This window comes from Bubalus kerabau, chromosome 17 (assembly GCF_029407905.1).
Source record: "Bubalus kerabau isolate K-KA32 ecotype Philippines breed swamp buffalo chromosome 17, PCC_UOA_SB_1v2, whole genome shotgun sequence".
Taxonomy (NCBI): Eukaryota; Metazoa; Chordata; class Mammalia; order Artiodactyla; family Bovidae; genus Bubalus; species Bubalus kerabau.
The window spans coordinates 8,929,603-8,945,967 of record NC_073640.1 but is presented as its reverse complement, the minus strand read 5'-3'; the positions used below and the strand labels follow the sequence as shown (position 1 = coordinate 8,945,967).

The window sequence follows — 16,365 nt, the reverse complement described above, 5'->3', positions numbered from 1 at the left end:
ATATGACTGTGCTTACTCAGTAATTTGCACACTGATCTTAGGTTCTCTTCGATCAGCAGGCATGTCTTCTCCCCTGAAAGCTCACAGAGCCTCATCAGCTGACTTCACAAACCAAGGAAGTCCAGCTGTTGGGAAGGGAAGTGATTCTCTCAGAGGTTCACCTCCAGCAAACGGAGTTGGGAAAGATGGTTTCTCCAAGGACCAAGCCCTCTAGAGAAGAAGCTGTCACAGAGTAAAAGAGAATTGCCTGGCCAAATCCATTTACAATCACAATCTAATCATACTTAACAGCACCCTGTGGGATGGGCCTAAAGAAAATTATGGGAGTAATTACAAGCGTCCACATTAGTGGTAATTTAATAGTCATCCTCCTTGGTGTATCTTTCCTCTTGAGATGGATAAGCTGGATTGCACTAGACAGACTTCCACCCCTGCTCCTCCCAAGCCACGTGACCTTGGAAAAGTCCCTTCAACTCCATGTTTTCTTCTTTTATGCTTTTATCATCCGTGAGGAGGAGGATATCGTGGAATAAAGGATATCATGGATACAGACAGGATATCAAAGGCTGTCACAGAGTAACATTCTACAGTAACAGTTGCAGTGATACAGACAACCGTGAAGAACTCTGAGAGGCAGAGATGGAAGGTCCCCCTGACTCCTTATTCCTCCTGCTCATTTTCTCTGCACCTGGCTGGTGCAATGAGATTCCTTGATTCCTGGAATCGCTACCACTCTCCTGGAAGCACCAGCCAACTGAAGGCCCCAGATTACCCACTCTGATTTTTGAGCTGGAGTGGGCAGCACCAAGCAAGCTAGAAAGAGGCTGACTACAATCAGGAAGCCTGACCCCTGGGACTGCTGGCCAGCAGGCTGGACTGTCTCACCAGGTAGTTCAGATGAGTATGTGATTAAGTTTATTAGATGCCACTTACAGAGCTACAAAGAAGGCTAAATACAATAATGCATAGAAAGCCCTTAGCACATAGTAAGTGCTCCAGTGAATGTTAACTAAGACGGTGTTATCATGAGAAAACAGAAGACAAACACACTTATTTTACAGATTTTTTATCATGATTTAGGACTTCAGTTCAGTTCAGTTCAGTTGCTCAGTCGTGTCTGACTCTTTGCGGCCCCATGAATCGCAGCACACCAGGCCTCCCTGTCCATCACCAACTCCTGGAGTTCACTCAGACTCACATCCATCAAGTCAGTGATGCCATCCAGCCATCTCATCCTCTGTTGTCCCCTTCTCCTCCTGCCCCCAATCCCTCCCAGCATCAGAGTCTTTTCTAATGAGTCAACTCTTCGCATGATGTGGCCAAAGTATTGGAGTTTCAGCTTTAGCATCAGTCCTTCCAACCAACACCCAGGACTGATCTCCTTTAGGATGGACTGGCTTGATCTCCTTGCAGTCCAAGGGACTCTCAAGAGTCTTCTCCAACACCACAGTTCAAAAGCATCAATTCTTTGGCGCTCCGCTTTCTTCACAGTCCAACTCTCATATCCATACATGACCACTGGAAAAACCATAGCCTTGACTAGACGGACCTTTGTTGGCAAAGTAATATCTCTGCTTTTCAATATGCTATCTAGGTTGATAATAACTTACCTTCCAAGGAGTAAGCATGTTTTAATTTCATGGCTGCAATCACCATCTTCAGTGATTTTGGAGCCCCAAAAAATAAAGTCTGACACTGTTTCCACTGTTTCCCCATCTATTTCCCATGAAGTGATGGGACCTTAGGAGTGGTTTAAAAAATCTGCTGACCTTGTTAGCTAAATTACATTAGAAATAACAACCTTGTGTTAATCTGATATTCTCCAATACTTATGTGAAAACTACTAAGTAACATTTACCAAGATTTCCAAGAGTCACGGAAAAGTATATGGAAAGGTATATTTTCAACTGTACATCCAAGTGAATCCCCTAAGAACAGATGCTACACCAGAGATGAGTGTGTGTGGGGGGATGGGGGGGCGGGTGTGGTGGTGGTGGTGTTTCTTCTGTGGATTGAGAGCTTGGTCTTGCGGACACAGTGGAGGAAGGAGACGGTGGGGCGGATTCAGACAGTAGCCTAGGAACATACACGTCACCATGTGTAAAACAGATAGCCAGTGGGAATTCTCGGTGTGATACTGGGACCTCCACCTAGAGCTCAGTGACAACCCAGAGGGGCGGGGTGGGGAGGTGGGAGGGAGGTTCAAGAGGGAGGGGAGCTATGTACACCCGTGGCTGAGTCATGCTGACATATGGCAGAAACTCGCACGAGACAGTAAAGCAATTACCCGCCAATACAAAATTAAAATTAAAAGAGAGATCGGGCTTTATTTGTTTTAAATAATTAGTCAGTATTTGTTGGCTTTGAGTGGATTCTGAGCTCTCTCTCCCCTGCTCCTCCCTCTCCCATTTTACTTCCCGCTCCTTTGGTTTTGAAGGAAAATGCTGGTTCTGTTCACAGGAAACGTGGCAGCCTCCTGCCAGGTAGGCGGCAGAGGTGAGTGCCAACGAGGTTATTCATTTTCATATGAGTGACTACCGTGCCTCTCGTCTTTTTCTAAAAATACACGAATTAATTTCTTTCTTTCCTTCTTCCACCCTCCTTCACTCCTTCCCTTTCATTTCCAATCACAGAATGTTGGGAAGTAAAGGGGCCTCTGTATTTTTTCACTTTTCGCAGAAATGGCTCCCTTCACTAACAGTTTAATATTACACACTATTTTTACTCCAGGTAAAAAAGTAAGGCATGCATGACTGATAGAAGAATGTTCTATCTTTAGTAAACTCTATTCTAAGAGATTGTACCATTATCTGAGTCTTTTTTTTTTTTTTTTTTAACAAACAGGGATCTACCTGATAAATTCTTAGGATTATTCCAGGATAAGGGTTTGTGAGTATGCATCTATGCTTCTTTTTATTGGTTAAAGAGAATTTTTTGTTTTAGACTCCTTTCTATGAAGCTCAGTTAAATGTTCAAATTTTAAATTTCTTTAATTTGTGGGCCATACCAAGCAGCAGGCGGGGATGTTAGATCCCCAAACCCCCTGCAGTGGAAGCTCAGAGTCTTAATCCCTGGACCGCCAGGGAAGTCCCAAACTCAGTTAAACTTAATGCTGGTAGACAGAAATAATTTATTTACGTTCTGGCTATTTTCAACTCATTTTTTCCATTCTAATTAGTTTCAGGTATGTTCTTCGAAACATAAATATGTCTAATTGCCTTTTCCATGTAGAGTCAGGATTCTCTTGTGAGTCACTTCAAGTCTACTTTGGAAGAAAGTGTGGTATCGGTTGTTTGAAATAGCACTGTTCATTTGTGGCTTTTTCTGAGACAGCTGGCACCTCCCAGTCCTGGTGGGCATTTTCTCCTCCGGTGGCAGAGGCAGGAGCCCTGGCGGCACCCCTTCTGCTCAGCCCCCAGGAGCGTCGGGACAGCCACGGCATGCCGTCCTGGGCACTTCCACCCTTTGCACGAACCAACTCGGAATCGGGACTAACCGGCGACCACCTGCCAGCCAGCCAGGACCACGTCTACTCTTCCTCTTCCTGGATAAGGTGGAAGCTCAGCTATCACGATGGAGAAGGAAGTGGAGACCCGCTCCAGTGCTCTCACCTGGAGAACCCCACGGACAGAGGCGTCTGGTGGGCTACAGTCCGTGGGGCCACAAAGAGTCCGACACGACTGAGGGACCAACACACACCAACTATCCAGAGGTGTGACCTTTCAAAGAAGAATGGCTAATTTTTCTCTCTTCTCTTGTTTTCCTTCTTCCTTGACTTTAGATGTGGAATGGACCTGTGGAAATGCTTTCCATACGCTGCCTTACTTTCTCTTGTATTTGGGCTGCTCACAGTCACTCGGCAGAAAAGCGGCCGACTCACCGTGCCAGACTTTTAAAAGGCTCCTTTCTGGTCTTCTATTTTGAGGACCCTCCAAGTGAAAGAATGTCAAACTTGGTATGAAATAACCACCCAGGATGGAGTTTGAGGTGTTAAGAGGAATGGTTTATAAAAAGCCTGGTTAAATATAGGAAGCACAGTTGCCTTCCAGGTAACCCGAGATCTGAACACCCAATATGGATTTAATGGCGGCAATCTATTTGGCCCATTTTCACAGATATATAATATACTGCACCTATTTTAAGATCTGGAGTTTTTCCTCCTTAGCTATTTCTCAACTTGACCAGAAAATATTTCTTCTAGCCTAACTCATGTTCCATGATGATCCATCTGTGTGTTCCTCACCTTTATTTTTTCTGTACTAAAATAAATACATTCTTAACTATTATACATACTGCTAATGTATTTTTTTAAACCCAAATGTTAAATATTTCTTTATGATTTAATATTCTACCACCAGAATCCAAAACCCAAGTTTGAGTATTTTCCAGTCTTAACTTAAAAAAAAAAACAAACAAACTTTAAATAGGAATTTTAATGACTAGCTGCCTGTGTGGCATTTTTTAAACATTTCAGTCTGTTATGATTTTAACTACCTTAAAAACCCTGCTTTTTTCTTTTCCTTTCTCTGGGGCACTGTTCCCTCACCTGTAAAATGGGACCACTACCTGTGCTGCTGGTGATTTTAAGGACTTAAAGGTAATCAATATTTGATGCCTGGCACACAAAGAGCTGCTGATGCACCAAGCACGGCTTCTGGCTTCTGTTTAGCTAACCAGGCAGCCCTCGGTCATGGCGGGCCAGCCCACCCCAGCTTTGGCCCACCCATCCCACAAAACCTTCAACACACCCAGGCTTCTGATCAGCAATCATTTTAGAAAACACTTGGCTACTTTCCTCTGATCCCGCTACTACAAACAGCTGTAGGTTTTCGTCCAGGTTCAAATTTCACATGGCCCTCAGGGTAGAAAGATGAATTATTTGATTGCAAGGAGAAATAGGAGCCCATGTGTCAGGCTGCTTTGCAAATCAATTCGCCTCCCCCTCAAAGATGCTCCTTCTGACTTAAGATATACGGCTTTACCAGATATTTGGCGGCACCCGCGGCTGCCGTGACAGAGGGCTTTGTGCATGCGGGTGTAATGTCACCGAGCAGTGGAATACGAGTGTGCAAGAAAAACAACTGAGGAGGGCACGCTGTGAGTCCAGGGAACCCTTCTGCCACGGGCCCTGACAGCGCCTCAAATCAGCGGCTTACCTGATCTCCCTTGTCGATGCCTATCTGCGCCCAGGGATTTCACTCCACTGCCTGTGCTCACGGGTTAGGGCATGAGGACAGATGGGGAACCAGGGCCCGGTGCTGAGAGGGGGCAAGACCCTAAGGAAACTGGTGGGAGGGTGTGTGCCAAGTAGCGAAGGTTGCAGCCTGCACGGTGGGTTAAGCTTCTGTCTTATTAAGCTCTGCATCCCTAGGGCCTGACATGGAGGAACACCCAGGAAATGTTGGAGGTAGACACGGTTGAACGGCTGCTCCCAACACGTTAAGCGTGTTCACCACTGGGCAGCCATCAATATTTGCATATAGTCTTTAGGGCTATTTTATAAATACTTGTGGTGAGCTTTTTATTAGGGTGCAGACTAGATTGACTCATTCATTCATTCATCAAAAATGCACTGAATGACTACTCAGCTCAAGGTCTGGCAACTTTTACACTTCGGGAGTTCAACACGGAGGTCAGGACACAGAGCACACTAGAGAAATGCCAGATACAGGAATAGATGAATCACATCTGGGGGAGGAATAGCTGAGGTCTGTTGGAGAAGTATACTGTGAGACAGGCAGGGAACTCTTCTGTCATCCTCTAGGGTCATCAGAGCCCACGTGCTGTGGTCCAAGTTCAACACCCTCTGGTACAGATGGACAACAAGCGTCCTGGGCCACCGTGCACCAGGCTGCCCAGCAGGAGTGTTATCTCAGCTGCAAGGTGCTTGAGAACCACGGGACGTTCAGCCTCTGATGGACGCAATAGGTCAAGGACCAGCCTCTCTTTGGCAAGTGGGGAAACGGAGGCCAAGAGAAAGGCTGCAATTTATCCCTGGTCATGGAGCAGATGCAGAACTAGGACTGAATAGAGGTTCCTTAAAAACTTAAAGACAGAGCTGCCATGGGATCCAGCAATCCCACTCCAGGGCATATACCCATAGAAACCACCATTCAAAAAGATGCACATACTCCAAGGCTCACAGCGCACTATTTACAACAGCCAAGACATGGAAACAGCTAAACGTCCACTGACAGAGGGACGGATAAAGATGACGTATGTATGTATTCGTGTAGGTATGCATGTATGTACACATGTGGTGGAATACTATTCAGTCATAAAAAAGAACGAAACAATGCCCTTTGCAGCAATATGGATGTACCTAGGGATTATCATACTAAGTAAGTCAGAGGGAGAAGGACAAATACCATATGACGTCACTTATATACGGAATCTAAATGACAATGTGAACATATCTATGAGAGTGAAACAGACTCGCAGATGTAGGAACAGATTTGTGGTTGCCAGGGGTTGGGGGAGAAGAACTGTGAGTCTGGGGTTAGCAAACCAGTATATGTAAAGAGGGAAATAACCACTGCAGAGCACAAGGATTCTCTGCAATACTCTGTGATAAACTACAGTGGAAAAGAATATGAAGAAGTATATATAACTGAGCAGCTTGGGCATCAGAAGAAATTAACACAACACTGTAAATCAACTAAACGTCAGTAACATTTTTTTTACAAAAGAACCAGGGCTGAGCTCTGGGATGCTGACCATCCATCCTCTACCACCCTGGGCCCATGCACTGTGCAAGCTCACAGGCAGACTCTCTGGGCAGGACAGACAGACAGTAATGGAGGGCGTGCACCACGGGTGGGCCTGTGCACGCAGGGCCGGCCTTCTGGAATCTCGTGGCTTTCTCAGAGGCAGCCCCGCTCTGCCCCGCTGGGAGGGGAGACGCATCTGAGGCCTGCCTGGCGGTCTCCTCCACAGCCTGGGCGCAGGGTTCAGCCTCACGGAGGGCTCAGGTCTGGGCTTAGACGAGCAGCGAGCCCTTGCTTTCCTCAGCAGGGCTCGGGACCCTGCACGTTCCTCACTGCTGTCAAACACGATGTGCTTTCCCAAACTGAACAACTAGAATAGAAGTCGCCTGTTGTGTTTTATCTGTGATCCAGCCCCCACCACCCACCCTCAGCTCTGGTCTTGGAACTATGTGAGGAGCTAAAAAAAAAAGAAGAAGAAGGAGGAGAAGTACATGAGGAGGGTGTCACAGTCAGGGGTGGGTATCGATGAAAATTTATGTGCTGAAAAACAGCTGTGAAACGTTTTATGTTTATAATAAAAAAGAAAAAAATCCTCCAGCCAAGAAGGCCCTTAAAATGTTTCATTTACAAGCAGATCCAAGAAAAAGAGGCAAAGGGAGGAGATTTCCACCAAACCTTCTCTGGGGAGGGACCCCCCCAAAAGAGAACATGGAAACGAGGCGTCCCTATATCATGCATTCCCACACCTCGTTCGGTTGCAAATGAGCAGGGAGGAAAGGCCAGGACACCCAGGCATGAAAAACACGCTCGTTTTTCTCAAAGCCAAGTACCCGTGGAGCGAAGCCTTGGAGACTCAGGCTCTGCAAGTGGGTGGTGGTGGGACTTGGAGGTGGGGGGAAATGCCCAGTTCAGCCAAAGCTGGCTAAGAAATTTGACTGTAATCCATCAGTCCCCCGACAGAACCTGACTGAGTGCCATTAGGGTGGGTTCTTCCAGGAAAGAGCCTAGCTGAGAGGACCCTGGCTTTGACGGAAAGACACAGGTTCAAGTCCAAATGCTGCTCTGAACCAGCTTGGTCTCCTTAGGTGAACTCTTCAGCCCCGTGAGACCCTGGTTTCTTGATCAACAGAGTGGCAACAAGCATCACGGGTGCTGGGGGTTGAGTGGTACACGCTGCGAGCAGGCAGGTGTTGGGGACGCCAGTGTGGGGAGGGAATAGGACAGTGGCAGGCTGTGAGGGCTGCCGGGGCGGGGGGAGGTGGGTAAGAAATAAGTCTGGACGTGGCGGGAAACTGCGGGCTGTTAAGGCTTTGAGAAAAATGTGAGTTTTGTTCTTCTTTGCTTAACTGATGATTTTGGTCAAATGGGCTTTTAAGGTCAAGAAGCCCGATTCACTTTTTAGCTCCTTAGTAATTCCTGTTTCCACTTTGTCTTCAGGTACTAGATGCACGCTGGAGCCCATGGCCGCTCTCCAAGCTGGCCCCCTCCTGCCTCCTCTGCACGCAACGCTCGTGCAGCCGCTCCAACACATAAACAAAGTCCCCCAATCCTGCGCAGCACCTCGGACACACCCTGCGGTGCTGAGACTGAGTTTCGTTGTTGTTCCGTCTCTAAGTTGAGTCCAGCTCTTTCCGGCCCTGTGGACCGCAGCACGCCCAGGTCCTCTGGGCTCCACCGTCTCATGGTGTTTGCTCCAATTCACGTCCACAGAGTTAGTAATGCTATCTAACCATTTAAAGCCGTGAGCTTTAGAATTCCTATTTCCTTCCACCTGTTATGTCCTTCCCCACATCGCTTCTGCGTTTTGCAAACTCCTACTCAGACCTCAAAGCCCAGTTGAAGCACCACCTTCTCATCGGTGTCACGTCCCTGGCACGGTGCTCTGAAAGCACACCCAGCTTTTCCATGCCCCGACACCCATCACATTGCCTCAGAAACACTGGGTTCTCTTCTGGTTTCTCTTCTAAACAATGCTTCTCGAGGGTAGTGGAGACATAAACACGTTGGTTCCCCTGGTGTGTAGGGCCAGGTGTGACGTGGAGTAGATTCCCCCAGAAGAACTTGCTGGTGAATGGAGAAACGGATGGTGGAAAACACCACTTCCTTTCTGTCATGACAGGAGATGGGACTTCTGGCTTCCTTCTGGACTCGTCACCTTGCCCTCAGAGGGAGGAGGCACCTGTGCCATCCTGGGCAGGAAGCATGGCCCTCCTCTGCCAGCCTGCACCTTGCCCTGGGAACAGAGAGGAATTGGGGGCTGACTTGCCATGTAGCTTAGCAAAGACGTTGCTGAGACCACTGTGGTACTGAGACAGAAAGATGCTCAAGGGCCTCCTCCAGGGAGGAAGGAGGGTGCTCCAGGGAGGAAGGTGGATGTTCCAGGGAGGAAAGATGCTCCCTTCGGGGGCTGGATCAGTGCACTTCCTGCTCGAGCACGGCTGCGGGCAGTGTGTGTTGGGGGTGGCAATCATGCTCGGGAGACCTAGTGAGGTCCCTCCCATCCTCCCAGAGGCCAGGGCCCTCTCCGGATGCCCAGGAAGTGGCCAGTGCCCAACTGGACGCTGCTGCCCAGCTCTTACCAGGAACCACGACAGTCACTGACTGGACAATTTCCAATGAATCCCCGCAGAGTTTCACAAGAACGTCAGCTACTGAAGAGGTGAAGGGTGGAAACTCACACAACCGACCAAAGTGAAAACAAAACTGCGTCCCCCAACCCCATGTGAACCGAAACCACAGCACAGAGCGCACACACAAACAGCCTAACCCCGCGTGAGTCACTGCTGAAGCCAGAACGACGCGAGCGGGAGAGGGCCCGGCGTGAGGGAGCTCTGCCCAGCGTGCTGGGGCCCTCTGTCCTCCCACCCCTGCAGGCCTGTCTCCACTGGAGCCGCAGAGAAGAGGACACTCGTGGAGCACCTACCACACTCCGTAGGTTCTGGCTGGCACTGGGGACACAAACATGGACGGGTTTTTACAAGCACCCTGTCGTCTGTAGACAAACCATTAGCCCCGTATCCATGCGAGGGCACAGAGCCCAGGGTGTTTAAACAACTGGACCAGCCAGAGCTGGAATCTGCGTCCTTCCTTCCAACCAGGCTTCACCTGAGGTCACGCCGGAAACCTGGATCGGTCATATGGGTGGGAGTTTTTCCTCTCAGTGGTCTCCAGACTGCTTTGATCATGTACCACTAGCAGTAAAATTAAATTCTGAACATACCCCCCAAGAACTGTACATTTATATATGGGATAAGATTTTAAAACATGTAAACAGAAGCTGCAATGTTTTCTTCCCATAGCTTACTGCGGGGGTTATAGGGCACCCAGACTGAAAAATACAGGCTGGGGACTTCCCTGGTGGCCCCGTGGTTAAGGCTCTGTGCTTTTCTACTGCACGGGGTGCGAGTTTGATTCCTGGTTGGGGAACTAAGATCCCTGCATTCCACATGATCAAAAAGAAAAGAAAAAACAACAGGTTGCCCAGTTAAATGTTAGATACAGTTTCAATTAAAAAAAAAACAAAAACCATTTCATTGTTTCTCTAAGATTCAGGTTTAGATGGGCATCCTGTATTTTTATTTGTTAAATTTGGCAACACAAAGGGGTCAGCAATTGTATTCTATGCTAGTGAAAGTTGCTCAGTCGTGTACAAGTCTTTGCAACCCCATGGACTATACAGTCTATGGAATTCTCCAGGCCAGAATCCTGGGGTGGGTAGGCTTTCCCTTCTCCAGGGTATCTTCCCAAATCAGGGATCGAACCCAGGTCTCCTACACTGCAGGTGGATTCTTTACCAGCTGAGCCACAAGGGAAGCCCATTCTATGTTAAGGCCTCAGTAAATACTAGAGGCTTTGTGGGGCAACTGCTCAACTGTCCATTGTAATGTGAACACAGTTCAGTTCAGCTCAGTCGTGTCCGACTCTTTGCAACCCCATGAACCACAGCACGCCAGGCCTCCCTGTCCATCACAAACTCCCGGAGTTCACTCAGACTCACGTCCATCGAGTCAGTGATGCCATCCAGCCATCTCATCCTCTGTCGTCCCCTTCTCCTCCTGCCCCCAATCCCTCCCAGCATCAGAGTCTTTTCCAATGAGTCTTTACAGCATTGGACCTTGCTTCTATCACCAGTTACATCCACAGCTGGGTATTGTTTTTGCTTTGGCTCCATCCCTTCATTCTTTCTGGAGTTATTTCTCCACTGATCTCCAGTAGCATATTGGGCACCTACTGACCTGGGGAGTTCCTCCTTCAGTATCCTATCATTTTGCCTTTTCATACTGTTCATGGGGTTCTCAAGGCAAGAATACTGAAGTGGTTTGCCATTCCCTTCTCCAGTGGACCAGAGTCTGCCAGATCTCTACATCATGATCCACCCGTCAGTCCTGGGCAATTCCCAAAGGCTGTGACTGTGTTTCAATAAAACTTTATTTATAAGAACCAGACTTGGTCGTGGCTGCAGTTGGCTGACCTCCGCCCTAGCATATCATCACGGGTGCACGCCCTTTAGGAGAGCCCTGGCCTGTGAAAGAGAAGAACCTGTTTCACCCACTTCTCCAACGACACGATTTAGAAGACAGCAAGCCCTTGTTCTGTTTTCTCTGGGGGTTGGGGGTGGAGGCTGGTGAGCTGGCAGAGGATGGGACTGACAACCCTGTGTACAGAGGGGAAGTAAAGGCGGAAAAGCAGGAGCACATCTGAACCGCATACATGTGCGTGTACGCACGTGTGCACGCAAACACACACACACACACACACACGTACGCACGCACCGAGAAACTGCTGCAACCACGATACCACCGTGGGTGGACCTGCACTCAGTGCATCAGATTAAATGCTTCCCCCGCCCCAATTACTAGCGATTCAATGGGCCAACTGGCAGCCATAAGAACGCATTAACCTTTTTGCCAAACCAATTCCAAGTCCCCTTCCAGCACTAAGAGGCAGTAACTGGCACCCCACGCCTGGGAGGAGGGGCGCCCTCTGCTACACTTAGCATCCTCTGCACCTGGATGTCTGAATGCCTGCTCCTCCACGGTGACCTTCTGACCACTGGAGAGCCTGGAAACTAAGGTCCTAAGGCCATTCCCCCCCAGCCCTATAGCCTGCGGTGGGTAGAGGTCCAAGCTCACGGCTACTGCCAGGACTGTCTTCAAAAGTTACATCGGCGTTTGCTCTGTGCCTATGGGGCTGTGGGGCTTCACCTTCCGGAGCCCCTGGACGGGTGATTTCACACAGAAACACAAGAGGCGTGGCCGATGGGTTGAGTCAGATCGGCACTGGAGACGTGCCCCAAGACCCAGCCCTTCCTGAGCCCTTCTTTCAACTTCAGGCTGGGGGCGCTGGGGCTTCTTTCTAAGAAATGGGGTTCTCAGAAGACAAAACTGTTTTCCAGCTCAGAAGCACCGGGTGGAACAGAGGGCTGAGGCGGCCGCTGGCTGTGCCTGGGGGTGGTGGGACAGGTGCTGGGGGCGCAGGGGCCCCGGACAGAGTCACTTAGGTAGCAGGAGCTGGTGACAAGGGGGTGGACCGCAGCGCATGGCTTCTGAAGCAGGGTTTCCTTTGGGGAGACAATTTGGAGGGAGTGAGTTGTCTACCTTTATGGAGGGGCGTGTGTGTGTGTGCACACACGTGTGTGTGTGTGTGTGTGTGTGTAATAAGAAATGCACAGGTTTCTTCTTCTGTCTGACCCCAAAAGAGTCAAGATGCTGTTTGCTGTTATTTAGTTGCTAAGCCATGTCTGACTCCTTGTGACCCATGAACTGTAGCCCGTCAGGCTCCTTTGTCCATGGGTTTCTCCAGGCAAGGATACTGGAGTGAGTTTCCATGTCCTCCTCCAGGAGCTCTTCCCAACCCAGGGATTGAGGCTGCATCTCCTGCATTGGCAGGTGGCTTCTTTACCACTGAGCCACCTGGGAAGCCCCAATTATTCAATAACATATCCCGTTGCTTAGAGTGGAATAGGGGGTCTCTGCACACCCATCCCAGCTCAGTCCTCTGTTGGTCAGGCCTAGCGTCATCCACCCAGAACACTCTCCCAGGGCTGGGGGGATGCTAGAACCTCTGGGGACAGGTAGCCTGCTTTCTGAAAGCACCCAGCAGGTTCCTCAGTAATCACTGCCTAAGCAAGGTCCTAACGGTCTAAGTGTGGAGGGGAGGGTCTGTGCACAAAGCATCCTCCCGCAAACCATTGCAAGAATGGTCCTCGGGATCATGCATTCATTCAGCAAACACCTCTGGAGTCAGGTACTTGAGCATCTGGAAGAAAATTCATGGCCTCAGCTTTGGGGAGGTCACAGCATGGCTGGGACACACACGAGGTTACGGAGATTCCTGTTGATGAGCCTCAAGCTTCCGTGACTTCTCGGCCAAGGAACAGAATGCTGGACCCCATGCTTTACTCCAGCGACGGAGAAAGCAGAGTCAACCAGGAAGCCAGAGCTTCTGGCCATTGAACTTGGCCCATACTGCTACACCTTCCTAGGGCTAGGATGAAACAGGATGTGGCCTTTTGGGGGTCTCCATGATGAGGGTGAAGAAACAGCACTGTCCCATGGGCATAAAAGCATGAAGACGGAATGCTGTTTAGGGGAACGTTTCTGTCCACCTCTGCCCCCTGATCCTCGCTCGGGGCAAGGTCAGTGTGGCTCCGCAGTGAGGGGCCTGGGCGCCAGGACCAGACAGCCCTGGTCAGAGCCCAGCTGTGCCTTCTGTCCACACTCACATCTGTCATCAGGCAGAGTCCCGCCCGCTCCCCACCTGACCATTTCAGGGGCAGCAGCAAGCGACACGACATGCGAGGCGGCTTCTCGAACCAGAGTGTTGAGAGACCAGGCAAACAAGCCGCTGTTCTGTGCAGACATGCACGCGTCTAATAAAAGTGATAGAAACACGGATAGATTCACATTTTAATATACCAAGAGTCCCAGAGCAGTGCAAGTCCGATTATTTAAAAAGCCCATTTTCTTCAGGGCCTCTTGTTGGCTACACGGAGCCACATGTTCACTCGTCAACCCCAGAGTCTTACAGAGAGAATCTTCAGAAGACAAATCACACATAAACACCGATTTTATGTCTAACTATTGTAACAACAAAAAAAAGCATCACCCAGTGGCAAGAGCACACTCAGTACATAATATGAGGAAGGCGGAAAACCATCTACTCAACTCCACCAGCTCCTGAAATCTTCAAAAGACCACAGCCTCCTCTCTGTGACAACCTGCTGGACATCCGTGAGGGCTTTCGAACATCACTTCTACTTAATAGAACTGTTTTTCAGAAAGATGCTGTCAGAACCTCGAACTTTCTGGCAGACAGCGGCTGCCCCTTAGGAGCCCACCAGGAGCTACTGAAAGCCACCCAGCCCAGCCGGGCTCTGACGGCAAGGCCCCTGTTACCTTGGAACCCACAGAATCCTCGGCGCACCTCGTCCATGGGATGGAGAACGTGGATTAAGAACGAGAAACACGGATGACGGGGCATGGCCCCCAGGGAGCTCGTGGTCTGGGGAGGCCAGGAGAGGGGAAAGGACGGCTTGGAGAGAGGCCGTCCAGGCCGCCATCCGCAGCCTGCAGGCGCTGCCTCTGTTCGCCCCTCAGGGACAGACCGGGCCTGCGTCTGCAGACACCGAGAGGCGATGCGCAAAGAGGGCGCCAGCGCCCGCAGGCCCGGGCATCCAACTGGAATGCGCACAGGCCACGTCTGAATGGCTCCCTGAGGCGAAGCACCTCCAAGCAGAACCTTGCGTCCGTGTTCATCAGGCTTCTCGAGAGAGACAGAATCCACAGGGTATACATAAACACGGACTCGTTAATGTATCATCCACTGATGAGGAGTTGGCTTATGAGACTATGGAAGCTGAGAAGTCCCAGGATCTTCCATGGGCCAGATGGAGGCTCGGGAAGCCTGGTGTTGTAGGCTCCAGTCTGAAAGCTGCTGGGTTTGATCAGGAAGGGCTGATGTTTCGGTGTGAGTCGAGAGGCAGGAAAACGACCAAACCACTAAGGCAGGAGTACTCCCCTTCAGCCACGAGAGGGTCAGCCTTTTGTGCTGTTCAGACCTTCAGTGGATCTTATGAGGCCCACCCACATTAGAGAAGATGATCGAATTTATTTAGCCTACAGACTCAGATGTCAGTCTCATCCAAAACCCCTGTGCAAACACCGCCTGGTACTCTGCTTGGCCAAGCGTCTGCATGCACCCAGGGCTCAGCTGAGCCGATATGTAAAATTCACCCTCACAGCCCGATCATGTATAAGCCAGCTCTGTCCTCCAGCTCGGCTGTGTTAAGGGCCAGAAGGATTTCCCAAGTCTGTAAGGAGATGGCTCCTGTTACTAGAAATGGCAGCCATCAGCTCTTTCAGAATCCATCAGACAAGCAGGTTCATGAACTCAACAAACATTTATGAGGTTCTGATTAGGACGATTATGGAAAGGTGCCCTGGGCAAATGTGGCATGTAAATATTACAGGTAAATTCAAGGCTTCTGAGGCTATACTCCAGAGGCATACATGAAGGGGGAAAAAATCTCTTTTCAATTCTCTTACAATCCTCTACTCACTAGAAAAAACAACAAGTCTCGTGCCGACGTTTCTTTCTCCTCAACACCAAACACTTCAATTTCAGAGTCACCAGCGGGCGTAGGTTATCCAACTAGAATTTAAAACCACTGTTTGGGGCTCAGTAACTTCTAATGGATATCTTATAGTTACGATAAATGACACTGGCCTTCCCTTTATATTAGGCATATAAAACTTTCCACATAAATAGCTGCAGTTGGTAATGTAAGTATACACAAAGGTAGATTAAAAACAATTTATGAAAGGAGCGAACAGGAGAAAAGGTGCAAATGGAGCATAAAGACCAAGTTTGGGAAACACTGCTTCACAGTATTAAAATGTGAAAAACCACAAAAAAGGGGAGTGGTGGTAAAGGAATGGGTTTTGAAAAAGTCTAGCGAGAAAAGATGAGAGGACAATCAACAGCCCTCCACTCGGTGTCAGCCAATGCCATAGAATGAACGCCACTTCTTTATTCTTGCGAACACACCATGCTCATTCTCAGGAGAGGAGGAAGTCAGAGCTGTCCGAGATAACGCCCAAGCCCTTCCTAAGAACCAAAGAGACAATCGCTCCCACCTGCCTTTGGCCCAAAACCCACCGGAACACAGGCCAGATCAGGAATATTTCAACAGACTTCCATGGATTGCCTTGCATTTTATTTAACTTCAGAATCTGAGTCAAATCTCCTTACTCTCAGATATGCCCACATGTGGTTAATGAAGTGTCAGGGCTTAATTTCTGATAAACATTTGCTAAAATATGGATTAGAACACACTCCACGTCTTCTACTTGTGCATCAAGTCATCCTAAAACTCAGAGGTGTAAAGCCACCACTTCTGTTCATGAATCCCATGAGTCAGGAATCTGCAGAGGGTGCTGGGGGGACGGTGGGCCTCCCTGTGTCACAATGTTGGGAGGCTGGACTCCCCTGCAGGCTCAGACCTTCACTTCGGGTCTGATGGTTGCTGCAGCCTCAGTTCCTGTCTGCGTGGGCATCTCCCTGGGGTGACCACACGTGAGCTCAGTTGAGCTTCCTCACAGCATGGTGGCCAAGCTCCGATGTAAGCATCCCATGAGTGAGACAGAACCAGGTCAAA

The 16,365-nt window shown here is 49.4% G+C and overlaps 1 protein-coding gene and 1 long non-coding RNA gene across 3 annotated transcripts in view; one reads left to right on the top strand and one right to left on the bottom strand.

Moving 5' to 3' along the window:
* WWOX (WW domain containing oxidoreductase) overlaps positions 1–16,365 on the bottom strand; it is a 550,729-nt gene that overhangs the window by 31,079 nt on the left and 503,285 nt on the right. The gene's annotated exons all lie outside the window — the stretch shown is intronic.
* Positions 2,374–3,438, top strand: LOC129632485 (uncharacterized). Its single transcript, XR_008704551.1, has 3 exons — positions 2,374–2,496; positions 2,845–2,889; positions 3,334–3,438. It is a non-coding gene; the product is annotated as an uncharacterized LOC129632485 (long non-coding RNA).